The 15,994-nt window shown below is 42.2% G+C and overlaps 1 protein-coding gene across 2 annotated transcripts in view; it reads right to left on the minus strand.

Annotated features, from left to right (window-relative positions):
* The window catches only part of LOC128327057 (uncharacterized), a 143,339-nt gene extending 142,525 nt beyond the window's left edge, over window positions 1-814 (minus strand). Inside the window, exon 1 of one of the 2 annotated variants that reach the window (XR_008308431.1) lies at window positions 711-814. The gene's annotated coding sequence lies outside the window, so the exon portion shown is untranslated. The remainder of the gene's footprint in view (window positions 1-710) is intronic. The other variant, XR_008308433.1, reaches the window with a different exon arrangement.
* Between the last annotated feature and the right edge of the window lie 15,180 nt (window positions 815-15,994).

Here is a 15,994-nt window from a genome sequence, read left to right on the forward strand (position 1 = left end):
ATGCTGCCTGCAAATACATTTCACTGAATATACACACACACGTCACAATATATAGTGATATACATTGAGTACTATACATTTGTATTACTTTTAATGCCTAGAACACACTAGAAAGATGAATTATTAAAATGGGCCCCTCGCTGCAGATTAGCAAAGGAGACTTTCAACCATGCAGGGTGAGCCTATGTTTGTTTTCTCAGAATTCTGAACAAATTCAGTCAAGTTTGATTGCAGGAGGTTTTTCACAGGAGGCTTTTAAAGCCCTTTAAGACACATCTCCTCTGGAATGGAGGTGCTGCATTCACATGTTGGCCAGATTTACCCTGAAGTCCCTGCAAGTTATTGGGGAGCAGTTCACACACAAGAAAAATAAAATAAAAGCACCACACATGCTTCACAATTCTCACTCAGACCTTCTGGGTTGCAAAACAACTTGAACATAAGTGCATTTATAAATATATGAATGAATGAATAAAATTAATAAAATACTGTTCCAGAAGTTTTTGCAATTTTCTGCCATGAAACAAGCCACTTATAGGACTTTTTAGATAGTTTTTTTTAAGTCAGCAAATTTTCCAAGCTGTTTCAAAATAAATATTCAGAGACTTCTCGGTCCCTCCTCCCCCCCCCATCCAAGCCCTATGGCAAGCAGATCCCTATATATGGGGGGGGGCGGGAAAGGTAACCACAAAAAGGAGTTCACACTCTACCTGGCAAATGCTGGTCTGGGTTAAGCAGGGCAGCAAGGAGTCTTCTGCTGCAGAGAACACTCTGGCTGCCTCCTCCTTCCTGGCTGGCTTGGGCCCTACTGGAGTTCAGGCTTCACTGCGGCCTACACGGAGGCCTCCGTGGAAGCCCCGCCCACCCGCCGATCAGCTGAGAGGCGGGAGAAAAGGAGCTCTTTGCAGTTTGCCTGCTGCTTCGATTGCGGGCCAGCAGAACAAGCAGGAGAGACGGCGAAGAGGGCAAGTGGCTGAGAGGCTATGGGGCTGGGCAGGGGGCAATGGGGAGTCACATGAGGTGCCTCTGGGGTGCCCCTCCAGGCAGTGGGGCCCCCAGACAACTGTCTCCCCTTGCCCTATCATTGTTACGCGCCTGGTCTTGAGGATTGCACCCAGGAAACATGGATATATAATATGTGGGGGAGGGCAGCCATTGAGACATCCTCAGTTGCATGGGTGGAGCTAGTCATAATAACAAATATTGCAATCAGCAATAATAAAAGCAACAGGAGCGAAATCATGAATTTTAAAAAAGCATGAATGGCCAGCAACTTATTTCAGAGAGAAATGGTTTTTATTTTGCATTTTCTTTTAAAAATTGGGTCCAAAACTCCATATACGATTTTAATCTGTGTTGCCTAGTTTGTCACACATAATGGCCTTGAAAAGGATATTCAGGTGGTGGATGCGCTATGGTTTACTTTTTTAATAGTGTAAGGGTGGGTTTCAATTGAGTAAGGAAATTGAGACATTTATCTGTGAAGAGAGTGTAGGTGTTGCTTAGATGGTACAGTTTATAAAGCCAGCTGCTGATAGGGTTTCAAATTTTGAACTGCAAAGAACTTTCCCCCCCCTGTGCAGCTTGATAGCTTGCCGCCATACTGACAGCTGGTCCAATAAAAGTTATCATCTGAACCATTTGGGATACATTATCTTCTAGCAAAGAACAATTCAAGTCTTACTTTATCTGCCATCTCTATGCCTATGCATTACCTGCAGTTGGGAAAATCAGATGCTGTCACTCTTAATAGTCTTGGAAGTCTATTAGGGCAGGAATTCTGCCTGACATATAGGCACTCCAAGCTGAACATTAAAATTATCCTTGAGTGCTTGATAACAAAAGATATTTTATACAGTGTTATGAATGACTATATGCTTCTGAAAATCATGTTTTTGTACCCTGTTTTCCCCAGAGCAAAGCAAAAATCTGCAAGTTTACATTCCAGCTGCCACTCATATGCTTGTTACATTGAACCATTCTTGCTTCTCGTGGACTTGATTATAGATAATGTATTTACTGGAATACAAGAAAAGGGTTCCCCCCCGCCAAGTTCTTTGATGTTAGAAATTGGGGGTTCATCTTAAATTCAGTGTCCTCTTCCTTTTGGGTAGAGGTATAACCTGTATTTTATGTCTATTTTTCGAAGAGGTTATCTTAAATTCAGAGTTGTCTTCTATCTGGGTAAATACAGTACTTGGGTAGGGAAGTGCAGTTCAATTTGAACCAGACTAGTTCGACCAGTTTGAACTCAAACTGGATCAGACCCCTCAAAAGTGGTGCCAGTCTGAGTCCAGAGTGAACCAACCCTTTGCCACTGGCAGTGGTGGCGGCTCCTCGAAACTCTAGACCGGGTCCGGTGCTCCCAGCAGTGCGGCCCATTTCCAGCCTCCGTGCATGTGCGAGACCAGAACCAGGCCATGCTTCCAGAGTTTAGAGGAGCCACCAGCACCACCAATGCTGGCTATAGTAAAGTGCCCTCTCACCACCCCCCTGGCGGCCATTAGAAGTATTTTAAAGGCAGGGTTCTCCCCTTTGCTTGTAAAGGGGAATCCTCACTGGGCCACTTCGACTTGAACCGGCTTGTGCATCGTGGTCCAGATTGAATTTTGCTGGAAATCAAATTGAACTGCTAGAATTGGTTCCATGCACAATCCTATACTTGAGTACAAAAACCTCAAACTGCCTGTGAAGTGCACATATGTATATTTCTGTTACTGTCTGATTCAAAAGACATCTGAGCAAAAATTTGGCCTGAATGTAGTGCTTGATATTTATTTAAAGAGTAATGCACACATACATACACAAAGCATTTATCCTTCATACATAATGGGTATCACATGTATTTTATGCCTGACTGGCTAAAACTTGAGTATAAATAAACCTGTGAGAAACAGCACTCTCTGTACTGAAACAGTTGTGAAATATGCTGCTTTATACTTGATCTTAAACGTTGGGTCAATGACAGTAGTAAAGCACTCATTCATACTTGATTTCAATTTGTTACCCAATGCAACAGTTCCCTTCGCATTCATGTCTTTTAAAAGATGTGTGAAACCTGAAAATGCCAATAAATAAGGGTATAGTAGAAGAAAGAGTGAGCGAGATGGTTTAGTGTTGGAAAATAAATTGTTCAAGAGCAGAGAAATGTGACTAGAGGCCATGAAGGAGAGGCATGCATTTAGGACACAGAGTAGAGATGTGCGAATTGCTTCTAAACAGAATCAGTTCTAGATAGAAACACCCCAGTTTGACAGATCTAGATAAAGCCTGAACTTTAAAATAAAAATGAGAGCCAGTTCTAGGTTGAACCGGACCAAGCCCGGTTCTAATAGAGCCAGTTCTACCTGGTTCGAGTGGCTCAAACCTCCATTTTTGTGTAAGAAAGAGACTGTCGTCTATTTTGTGCCACTTGTGATTTTCCATGCTGCAGATCCCCTTATTGGCCAGATGTTTCTGGCCCTCTGAAGGGCGTTGAAAGTGTGTCACTCAGGGACACCTGTCACTCCATTGGCCAGGGGGGAGGGACAAGGGAGGGTCCTCCAAGGAGGGTTATTCAAAGTATATTTAAAGACCATGTTGTGGCTTGGAATCTCTCTCTGTCTCTTCTCTGCTGCTCTTCTTCTCTGCTGTTCTTCTCTGCTGCTCTGCTTCACCAGCTGCTCTGCCTGCTGCTTGAAAGAGACTGAGGAGCTACCACTGCTGCTGTTGCTTTGGTTGCTGTGCCTTGCAGGCTGGACTGGTGGTCTTCAGAGAGAGTTTTGGCTGACCCTTTCCTAGCTGTCTGTAATGTGCTGTGTGTGTGTGTGTGTGTGTGTGTGTGTGTGTGTGTGTGTGTGTGTAGTTAGTGAGTGTTTGGTGGGGCCCAAATCCTCCCTTCTGCTTGTTGCCCAGCCAGCTAGCCTGGCTTCAAGCCTCTGGCTCATTTTTTCTACATAATGAATCCTGATATAGAATCTATGTGCCATCAGACAATCCAACAGATGTGGATTCTCTGATGTCAATTGTGTTGGATTATCTGATGGCACATAGATTCTACATAGGTATTCATTATGTAGAATCTATGTGACATCAAAGAATCTAACCCCCAATATTCCCTATGGGAGAAAAAATAAAACTTTAAAAATCTTTTTAAAATCATTAAAAAATTGCACCTTTGACTGATTGCTTTGGAATCCTACCACAAACCCCACTTTGGCACCCCTGGGTGCTACCTATGGGAATTAATGGGCCACTTTTGGCCCCATTATTCCCTATGGGGAACTTTTTAGAACCGGTTCTAGGGGATTTGAATTCAGATTGAAACCATGGGCCGGTTCTAACAGTTTAGAACCCAAACCAGTAGAACTGGTTTGGGTTCAGTACTAATTAGAACCAAACAACAAAAACCGGTTTTGTGCAGATCCCTGAGAGTTCCATCCCCTTCAACAATGACCATGTGCTGGCACTGCTTGCATGTTTTCAGACATATTTGCATAACCCTAGCCCCATTTAGACAATTTTAAAAAGTGATCATCTGTACTCCAGATGATCACAGAAGCAACCATCCTCACAGTTATGCCGTTTGCCTCTACAAACTCCCATAAGCATGGAGCGTATGGGGCGCATCAGCAACTGGGCTGACTTACGAGCATCCTTTGGGATGCAGTACGTGAATACAGCATTTTGTCTTCTCTGAATAGGGCTCCTGCGGTGCTTCAGAGCCCTTGGCTGACTTCTTTCTTGGCCAGGGCCTTAGCAGGGGATGGAAGCTAGTGGTGAATGAGGAGGTTTATAGTACCTGAGCCCCCATCACCTCCAGGATTGACAGCTTGCCCCCTTTCTCTCTTGCCTTTCTAAGTCTCTGCCAGGGTGTCTCTGCCTGCTGCCACCACCATGTCCATCTCATCATGGGCCCAGCCTTGAAATAGCCCCTGGCAGTCTTCACAAATCTTGTGAGAGGCTGAGGTCCCATTTAATGAGATCTCTGGCTCTTGCAAGATCTCGGCCTTCTCCTTCCCAGCCCATCACCCCAGCATCTTCAGCTTCCCACTCATCTCCTGACCTCAGCTGGCTCTCACTCCAGGTGTTTTCTACCTCCTATGCACATGGCCCTTGCCTCAACTGTTGGGCTTGTCCCTGTTGCAGCAGTAGTGACAAGGGGCCCAACTGCTTCTCAGAGATAGTAATTTGCTGTAGAAACAATAAAATGAGGATTGTCAGAGTTACTTATAAAATATTGTTTCCTACTATGCAAAGCAGGTCTATCTGAGAGAAAGCATGACAATCGCATTTAGATCATTCTGGGGAGAGGGGTCATTTCAACAGGTGAAACACAGCATGAAGGTATAGCATTAAACATTTCTCTTACAGCCCTCATGTATGGTAACCATAATGAGTGTTTTTGTGTGAAACTACACATGGGTGTAGAACATGAGGCAGATCTATGTTTAAATAGATATTGTAAACTGCCCTGAGCCATTTTTGGAAGGGCGGTATATATATATATATAAATCAAATAAATTAAATCGATTTTGGTAAAAAGCAACATTAAGCTGGGATTGGGTTCCAATTTTGTATCATTTAATTGAGAAACATGTGCGCTCGGCAAAGGGCTCACTTTTTGTAGCCTTTGTAGACTTCAAAGTGGCCTTCGATACCATCTCCAGGGGGCAGCTTTGGGCAAAACTTGCTACTACCACCATTGATAAACGCCTTCTGGCTCTGATTATGAAGCTTCATGAGAATACTAGTCTCCGAGTAAGATTCAGCCATGAGGGCCATCTGTCAAATGTAATCCCTACACAAAGGCGTGAGACAAGGCTCCCTATTGGCTCCCTTTTTATTCAACATTTATGTTGATTTGCTTATAAAACACCTACAGCTCATAGACTCCAATGCTCCTAGGTTAGCAGGGAAAAAGCTACCAATCCTCATATATGCAGATGATGTGGCAATTCTATCACAGACTAAGATCGGACTTAAACGAGCTTTAAAAACTTTGGCCCACCACTGTCACAAAGACAGTTTAACCATCAATTATGCCAAAACTAAAATAATGTGCTTTAATAACAGATTTAAAAGCTCAACTTGGCAGGTTGACGGACATAAAATTGAACAGGTAAAGTGTTTTAAGTATTTGGGGGTGGTTTTTCAATATAATGGGAAGTTGACTGCCCATATTCAATCAGTAGCTGATTCTGCTAGAAGAGAGTTCTGCTGCCATACTTAGATTTTTTAGAACTAAAGGTGGTGGATTTATCCCAGTGGCCATTAGGCTGTTTATAGCGAAATCCCTGCCACAGCTCATCTATGGAGCCCAATTGGGCCCTTATAACAATTTTACTCTATTAGAAAGAATTCAATCTGGTTTTCTCAGAGCACTGTTTAACTAAATGCACTAAATGCACCGCTAATGCAGTGCTCCGGCAAGAGGCAGGTCTTCCAAAAGTGGAAACTAGGCTTGGAGGATTATCATTAACTACTGGCTGAAGATTCACTTGCAGCCAGTAAGTTTATTATCTTTCTTTCTTTCTGTTTCCCCCCGGCCTACTTGGTCTGAGGGGATATTTAACAAATTGCTTTCGATAGGGTTAGACCGAGAACAACTCTTGGAGTTGGGATTATGGAGAGCAAAGGCTCTGGTATGCCAACGTCTTTCTGACATCGAGCTACAGAATGAGACAGCTCTCCTTCCAATACTATATAGGCCTTTAAAATCATGGGCAGGCTTCTCTACTGCCCCATACTTGTCCACTATCACCTTCTCTGTGTTTTGTCGGGCCTTTTCTTGAGCTCATTTTAATGCCTTGCCATCTGCTTTACTGTATGGAAGATTTCACCAGTGGCCGATAGAGGTGCAACTATGTCCCTGTAATGCTAATGAGATTGAGACGGCTGAACATGTGTTACATTATTGTGAATTCTATCAAGAAGTGAGGAAGTGTTTAATTGTGCCCTTACTGGCTCGGTATTCTGATGGCCCTGGGCACTTTTGTATATCTAACGATCTGTTCGTGAACTTCTTACTTGAAGATAAAGACTCTAGTGTCTTTTATTCAGTGGCAAAATTTTGCTACATTGCTGCTAGAATTTGGACCACTCTGGTGCGTGGCGAGACTGGTGGGATTGTTTGAATGTATTTTCTGATTGTGCTGCTGTTTTATTTGTTTGTTTTGCTGGTCAATTGACCGAATAAAGATAAAAGTAAAGATCAGAGCTGGGGTGGAACTACCATTTGGTGACCATCCATGTGCAGTGAACACAGGCTGCCCATTAGGGCCAGGGGGCTGCCCAATTGGGCGGGGGGGGTGCTAAGGCTGGGGCCACACACTGCCTGCCTGCTTGCCTGCTTGCTTGCCTCCCTCCCTTGACAGAGCTGGCAAAAAGCTGGCACACCTGCAGTCAGAGGCAGAGCAACTTCCCGCTCTCTTCTCTTCCTCTACCTTCATCAACACTGGCCAAAGAGGTCTAATGACATAACCGCCTGGCACATGACTCTGAGCAGTTAAGTCCTTAGCCTGTGAGCTGGCTCTCTGCTGGCAACAAAAAGGGCAGACGGCTCCCCCGGGGCCATGGCATGCTGGTTCTTTGCCGCTGTGAATTAGGGATAGAGAGAGATAGGCAGCTGTGAAGGGTGGTGTTTGTAGAGGGAGTCACCAAAAAATGTAACTACAGGCTGCTGCCCACATAACTATGATACTGATCAGAGGGAGAACGCTAATACTCCTTCCCATTCTATTCTTTCTTTCTCTCTCTCTCTCTCTCTCTCTCTCTCTCACACACACACACACACACACACACACACACACACACACACACACACCTGCCATTAGGCCCACTGAGCAAGAATATAAACACCATGAGGCACCTGTATGTAAACTTTTTGGGAACTTTTTGTTGAAAAGTGGATTATACTATACATATTTTAAATAATAAATATACATTTGGATATGAAGAATAGCAATAATTATTATAAACGCAGAATTGGTTTAGGTCAAGGAAATGGTGCAGAAGAAAAGAATGGCATACTTCTTTCCACAGCATTACTGCTCTGAACCAAATCAGCTTTCCACAGCTGCTTTAAATGATTTTTTTTAAAAAAAATCAGGTGACTTCCCATGTCCTGTATGTTTTGGCTTTCTGTGGAGAAGTGTAATGTGTAAAGCAGTTCTAAGGACACGAGACAGCTGCAAATTTCCACACTACATATTAAATGTTGAGGAAAATGCATTATGCATGGAATTTAAAAAGATCATCAGTCCTAGGAATAATAAATAATTTGAAAAATTCACTTCTACAGACCAATTTAATGAACACAGAGAGGTAGAAGCAGTTAAGTATTTATTTTATTGTCTTTGTGGCCCACCATCTCATCATAAAAGTTTCTACTAGGAATAATGGCAATAGTCATATCTGCCCATCAGAGAACAAAATTACAGGGTTGGGTTTTCATAGTACTTGTGCTGGCCAGAATCCCATGGAACCCAGTGTTATGGCTTATTTTATATCAGATGCACAGGCACCTTAATGAGCTTCTGCTCCTGTCATTAGATAGGGCAGATCTATTCGAACAAATACAAAATGTAAATTTCAATATTCTCTGAAAAGGAACATAATTAAATACAACAGTAAATGATACATTTAATTATAACAAGTGAAAGAACGACCTATAAAAAGTAAAGGGCAGGCCAGTTTGAAGCAGATATCAGAACTTCTGGAAAGGAAATAAAAAAAGGCTAATCGGCTTGAATAACAATTTTAATTGTCTGGCAGATTTATTTCTTCCATCAGAGCTTGGCAAACAAAGACTATGCTACAAAGGTCTTTTAATATTGTTATATGCTTAAATAATTTAAGAAAAGAAAAGCAATCCTAAGGCTGAATAAGTAGCAATGCCCAGAGATTCTATGAAGCAGACTTTCAAATTAAAGGTATTATTGAAGTTCTCTCAACCAAACATGGTCAATTACAGGAACCTTTCATATTCATATTGCAAAGAGAGGGGGGAGAAGAAAAACACATATTGTGTTACATTAGGTACTAGTTCTCTACAGACACGGATAGCTGTAGACTGTATGAAAGTTTGTATGAAACTTCTCAGCTCAGTATGACAATTGCTCAGATAACAAGGGCTTTGAGGAGCAGTCTGAGGAACAAAGGGGGAAAGCAGGCAGATAACAGCACCACTTCAAACAAACCTTGGAAGGTGTTGGGGCAAACCTTGGAAGGTGTTGAAGAATATAGTGTGTTTTATGCATGAAAGCACTCTAGCTCACAGTTGCTACACCCAATGCATTTTGATGCTGATCAGATTCAATAGTCCATTCTTTGGTTCCTGGATAAAGAGTTCCTTGTCTTTATCCAGGAGTCAAAGAAGGGACTATTGCCTCTGATGAAGAGTGGTTCACAATCAAAAGGTGCTGCCTGTAACAACTGTGAACTGGTGGGAGGAAACCAGTAACTATAGGAATAGAAACTAACAGTGGGGCAATTCAGCAAAGCTGTTCAAGGGGCAATTACTAACTTATTTTAGATTGTGAGCCCTTTGGGGACAGGGATCTATCTATCTATCTGTGTAAACTGCCCTGAGCCATTTTTGGAAGGGCGGTACAGAAATCAAATATCAATCAATCAATCAATCAATCCTCATCCAGAGACAACAGAAAGAAAACAAGCTCAACCTGAAGGCAATGAACTTATTTTGAAATTGCCAGGTACATTTGGTGAATGAAGAGCAGTTCATAGTCAAAATGTACTAGGTGTTGCAATTGTGTGAATTGTGGTGCTTTTATGAATAACTCAAAAAAACCCACTATTTTATTCAGCTCTCCCCCCGCCCTTTTTCTTTTTTCTTATATTGAGGATCACCACCTAGGATGATAAATGTATGGTATACTACTTCATATGAATAGCTTGCCATATAAATCAGACTCTATACAGTGGCATTTAAGTGGCCCCACTTCCATTTGTTTATGTATACCAGACTTAAAAAATTTTGTTCAAGGTTGAGGAAAGCACTTTAATTCTATGAAATTCCTTTTAATAATACCATGAAATGGGGTTGTAATCATATTCCTTATGAGAAATTTCAATTTCTAGCACTAGGAATTGTGAAACTCATCTGGTTTCATAAATAAGCATGAAAGAAATTTGTAATATCATCAGAGGTATCTGAGGCACTTATAGGATGTATCAGCAGTGTTTTGATATGCCAGTTTGTACCTTAAATATATGTTATATCGATTGTATCATAACTTCTGTCATAACCAATAATGTGACTGAAGGTGAAGTACATAGAAACCAAAACAATGAGAACAACCTTGCTTCTTTTCAAATCTATCCATGTAAAGTATTCTAAAGAGTGTATTCAGTGATGCAAGATGCAAACTATAATTTAAACTCTAGAATATTGAAAGGCATTAAGTGCATTTCAGTTTCATCCTTGGTGTTTATTTTGTATCATCCTCTGGAAAAACTGTCTATAAAAATCCAACTTTATCCGATATGGTTGAAAAAAGTGGCCGACATCCAGACTAACACTGCACTAGTGCAACGATGTAATGCTATATAGTAGTGCTAAGTCGGGAGCTTGTGTTTCCAACTAGTGTTGCACTGGTGTAACAGGGCGGTCTTGCACAACCTGTGGTGCTCCTGCTGTGAAAAGTCTTCCTTTTATGTTGCAGAGTAGGGATGTGCATGAACTGTGGTCTGAACTGCAGTTTGAACACTTTTAGGGAAATGGGACTGGGGACTTTTAATAAAAAGGAGAGCAGGTTTGAACCGCAGTTCGCGCACATCCCTATTGCAGGAAATGATGCAAAGCTACTTGCTAGCCGTGTTGTGCAAACACAATGGCTGGGTTCAGAAGTAGCATAGGACCACAATGCTACTGAATGAATCACAATGTTCATTTAACCTAGATAAACTGCTGGGTCAAAATGTTGGGCTACCCTCTTCTGGAGCAGCTGGGACCCCTCCGCTCCGGTGTTCCAGATGACATGAGTTGCCTGGGGTAACCCAGACTGCTCGTGTCATGAGAACAGCCTCTGTATGTTCTTGAGGCTGGAGTGGCTTCAGCAGGGTTGGGTCCACCTTCTGCTTTGTCATGGGCAGTCAGAGGACAGCTGCTGACATCCTCAGGCTACAGGCAGGGCAATGCATGCTGGAAAGGCCTGCTAGCTCTTGAGAGCATTTTTCATGCTTACAGCTCCCAATTTCAGCAGTGGATGCCTCATGAGGCTTACCTGTTTGTTTCCTGGGTTTGCTGACTCAAACAGGCGTGTCTGCTTGTGTGCTGTTACTGGAGTAGGTGCTCTCTAACTCTCCAATCCACTCCCAAATGGTTGTGTGAACAGGCCTATAGTGAAGCACGTTGCAAACTTTTATAGGTAACTTTGTCTGAATTTATATTTGCCTGGGAAAGGCCAAGTTGTGAGGTTCCACATATAGCATATGTGGAACCTCTCTCAACAACATTCAGAAGTAGTGTCTGCTTAACCAGACATGAGATTATGTAATAATACTTTGCCTTTATATAGTGCTTTTTAAGTGTGTAAACCATTTCACATATATTAGCACAATATCTTTACAACAACTCTGTAAGGTAATTCATTATTATTACCCCCTGCCATACTGCAACTATGGAGATGAGAATGAGAGGGAGTGACTTGCTTAAGGCCATCCCCTGAGTTCATGGCAGAGATAAGATAACAAGAAAGTCCTACTCATAGCTCAGTCTCTTAGCAACTACACCACACTGGCTCACAAGGGAAAATAGTCTCTCCAGCTTCCTGCTGATATCTCTGTGCATGCAACAGGAAGAGATGAGAACTGATTTGTGGGGAGGTATTCCAAGATTCCAAGCCCATTTTTTTTAATTTAACATAAATAAATATGTATAAATATGGTAGAGCATCTGCCTTACATGCAGAAGGTTCAGTCCTTGTTCAATCCTTGACATCAGGTTCAGTCCTTGGTATCTCCAGGTAGTCAGTGGTGGATGGAGTGGGAGCTGCCAGGGAGTGGTGGGGGGTGGGAGGCACCTTTAATGGTAAATTCATAGGTGCTTACCTCTCCTCCCACTGTATCTGAATGCTGTTCAGAGCAGTGGCACACCACCCAGCACTTACTGTGGCAGAATATCAGCTCTGCCACTCAGCTGGCCTCTGCACATGTGTAGAGGCCATTTGCTGGCCATGCAAATAGCCTCCACCAGCTGAGTGGTGGAGCTGATCCTCCACAGCAGCTAGTGTTGGGTGGTGCACTGCTGCTCTGAACAGCGTTCAGGTACAGCGGGAGGAGAGGTAAGCACCTACGAATTTACCGTTAAAGGTGCCTCCTGCTGCCTCCCAGCGATGCCCACATTGGCCGCTGCTGCAGTCAGTGTAGACAGTACTGAGCAGGATGAAGCAGTGTCTCATTCGGTACAAGGCAGCTTCTTGTGTTCCTATGTTGTTGTTGTTGTTTATTCGATTTCTATACCGCCCTTCCAAAAATGGCTCAGGGCAGTTTTCACAGAGAAATAATAAATAAATAAGCTGGATCCCTGTCCCCAGAGGGCTCACAAACTAAAAAGAAACATAAGATAGACACCAGCAACAGTCACTAGAGGGATGCTGTGCTGTGGGTGGATGGGGCCAGTTACTCTCCGCCTGCTAAATAAAGAGAATCGCCACGTTAAAAGGTGCATCTTTGCCAAGTTAGCAGGGGTCTGGTATAGTAGTTAGCATGTTCTGATATAGTAATTTGATTCTTTTGATTGATGGACTTGAAGAGGGAAAATATACTACAAAAAGTAAGTACTCTGGTGATGTGTCATGTAAAAGATATATATATATAGAACATAAGAGCCTTGCTAGGTCAGGCTGAAGACCTGTCTAGTCCAGTACCTTCTTTCCTACAGTGCCCTACCAGATGCCTTTGGGAAACCTACTCTCCTGCTTTTGCTCCCCTGCAACTAGTATTTGGAGGCATCCTGCCTTTGAACCTGGAGGTAGCATAGCTATCATGACATGAATCAAGAAGACCAAAGGTAGCTGATTCCATGAATATGAGAGGGTAGGTAAAAGAAACTCTTAATTATCTCAAGCCAAACAATACAGGAGTAATTTTTTCTCCATTATCTCTTTCTATGTTATCTGTTACTTTTTTCCTTAAAGAGTGCCTACTCCCAAGCAGATGCGCAATGGTGTATGTAAACATGACTTCACATAAAATGAAATGAAAAACTGTGGTACAATTTTTGTACCACCAAAATTTGTTTTTTTTAAACTTGATGCCAACAGAGTTCAATAAAGATGAGTACAGTAGACAACACTCAGACTCTGTCATGACCATGGAAATTAATGACACAAGTAAGTCATGACTAACTGATCTCCCATGGATTTCTGTAGACTTTAGTCATGACTAACTCTGGCTGCTGGCTGCTGAGATTTGCTTCCAGATATTGCACTTAAGATTAGGTGATAAGTGACTCTGGCTTGCACTGGGCCAATCATTCTTCTCTTCCAGAGTGTGAAAGTTTTGTCCAACAAGAATATGTATTTCAGAGCTCAGATTTCAAAGTTAGAAGGAAGAATTGTGTGGTTTTATGAACTGGCATGCCTCAGGGCATTTATATTTTATTCATTTTAGTCACTTCAGCTGCAGTTCTCACCTAATGTCGTGCACTAGTAGAAGGCAACTGCAATATTCAAAAATGCATCTTAGGATACATATGGAGGTGTAGGATTGCACCCATTTGTACCTGATAGCTCCACCCCCACCATGCATATGCATTTGGCAGAACTGGGGGGGGGGTGCACCTACATGCGTAAACACTGTATGTGTGTAGGCACAATTTGTACAAGACTTTGCCTGCGCAAAGGTTTCCTGATCACACGAGTAGAGCCTGTTTGTGCAGTCTGCAGGTGCATAAGCTCTTTTAGACCCTCTGTGAATGCTCATATGGGAAGAGGAGGGATCAGTGGGCACCAACCCACTGCTCTGTATGCCTGTTCAGAAGAGCAGGCTTATTCTGTTCTTACTGTTTTTAAAATTAAATTTCCATCTGATTTTCCTAGGCATGTGTGGAAACCTGCTGAGAAATTTCACTTACCTTATTTCACTTACTCTAATTTATAGATACTCTTTTTGGCTTCCCTTAAAAATACCTTGGGAAGGACCATGAAATTATGTTTGAGTTTCACTGTGTGTGAAATGTTGGTGCCAACTCTATGGATGTGCAGATGTCCTCTGAGAAATTGTACTACGTGAAAATTCTGTTGCCAGCTCTCATGCTAGTACAATGAAGAACTATTTCGGGTTCAGAAGAACAATCCATTTTATTGCTTACTCTACAGTTGTCACCACAATTTTAACTAAAGCAAAATAAATTTGTGGATCTTCCCTAGGGCAAAGCATCTGAGTCATTTTGGCAGTGTGGGAGGAGGAATGAGTTTCCATAATGATGGTAAAATGTCTTACAGAACTTTCATACATCTGTAGATTGCCATCAGATTCTGCCCAAGGCAGAAGATAAATAAATTTTGAGGTTCGTTGTCAGGAAAAACAGAGAAACTCCAACAGAAACCAAATTTGTTTCAGTAAACCCAATAGGTTGTCTTAGGGAATGGGATTACAGATCTCTAGTGGGCTCTTCAAAGGATATTCCATTGGATCAATGCTCACACCCTTTCTATATTCCATCCTTTGCAATTAAGAGCCTTTGCTAAACTGAGTTATGAATATGACTTAAATTATAAACCAAGACTAGCTGTCCCTGACTAAATTATATTTCTTCTGAAAATCAACTCAATCACACCCTTGCTGCAGTGACACAACCAAGTTGGAGAGTTTCATGTTTCAAGGACTAGGAAGAAAGTTTCTAGTCCTTGTCAAACTCTTCCCTGACAGTCGGGTACATTTCTGCACACTTTTGCAGTGTGAACCCCTACACAAGTGGCTAATGTATAACTTTTTTCTGGTTATATAAGACAGCTAACCGGTTTTGAAATAAGAGGCCAAACATCTCATCACAACACAGAGGGTCTCTGCAAACACAATTAGAACAGTGACCAATGAATATTGCTAGAAAAGTTTTAAATAAAAGCTTTTTAGTTGTATCATTTGTCTGTTCCCTGTTTTGTAATGTTCCTTTTCTACTTAAGTATATTAAAATGCACAGATTATATAACCAACATGATGCTTGTTAATCTTTAGTTTTCTTCTCATAAGCCTTACGGCTTTTCTACTGTATTGCCTGTTGTCACTAAAGAGCAAAATGCAAATCTATGGATTAAGTTAATCAATGCTTAATTTAAAAGCAGGAGTAACTTTATACCTGTATGAGGACTAACTAAAAAGTCACAAAAATGAGCTAGCTTTCAAGTAAATCAAAAGTCTTTGGCCAGATCTTAAGCACTAAAAAGAAATAAAGGTGTGGGGGGGGGGGAGAACAACAGATGTTGCTGAGGCCAACATTGTAGTTCATAATCATTTAAAATTGAACAGAGTTCTTAAATTCTTAAATAAAATTGAACGGGGTTCTTAAATTAAGGAGGCAATTATTAGACTGCTTCTGAAGAAGCCTACTTTGGATCCCTCAGAGCTGAGCAGCTACAGGCCTGTCTCCAACCTTCCATGGCTGGGCAAGGTAATTTAGAGGGTGGTGGCCTCCCAGCTCCAGACAGTCTTGGAAGAAACGTATTATCTAGACCTATTTCAAACTAGCTTTCGGACTGGCTATGCAGTGGAGACTGCTTTGGTCGGCCTGATGGATGATCTCCAACTAGGAATTGACAGAGGAAGTGTGACTCTGTTGGTCCTTTTGGACCTCTCGACGGCTTTCGATACTATCAACCATAGTATCCTTCTGGAGCATCTGAGGGGGTTGGGAGTGAGAGGCACTGCTCTGCAGTGGTTCCGTTCCTACCTCTTGGGCAGGTTCCAGATGGTGTCCCTTGGAGACTGTTGTTCTTCAAAATCTCAACTTTTGTGTGGTGTCGCTCAGGGCTCTGGATTGTCTCTGATGTTG

The sequence above is a fragment of the Hemicordylus capensis genome, chromosome 5 (genome assembly GCF_027244095.1).
Source record: "Hemicordylus capensis ecotype Gifberg chromosome 5, rHemCap1.1.pri, whole genome shotgun sequence".
Lineage (NCBI taxonomy): Eukaryota > Metazoa > Chordata > Lepidosauria > Squamata > Cordylidae > Hemicordylus > Hemicordylus capensis.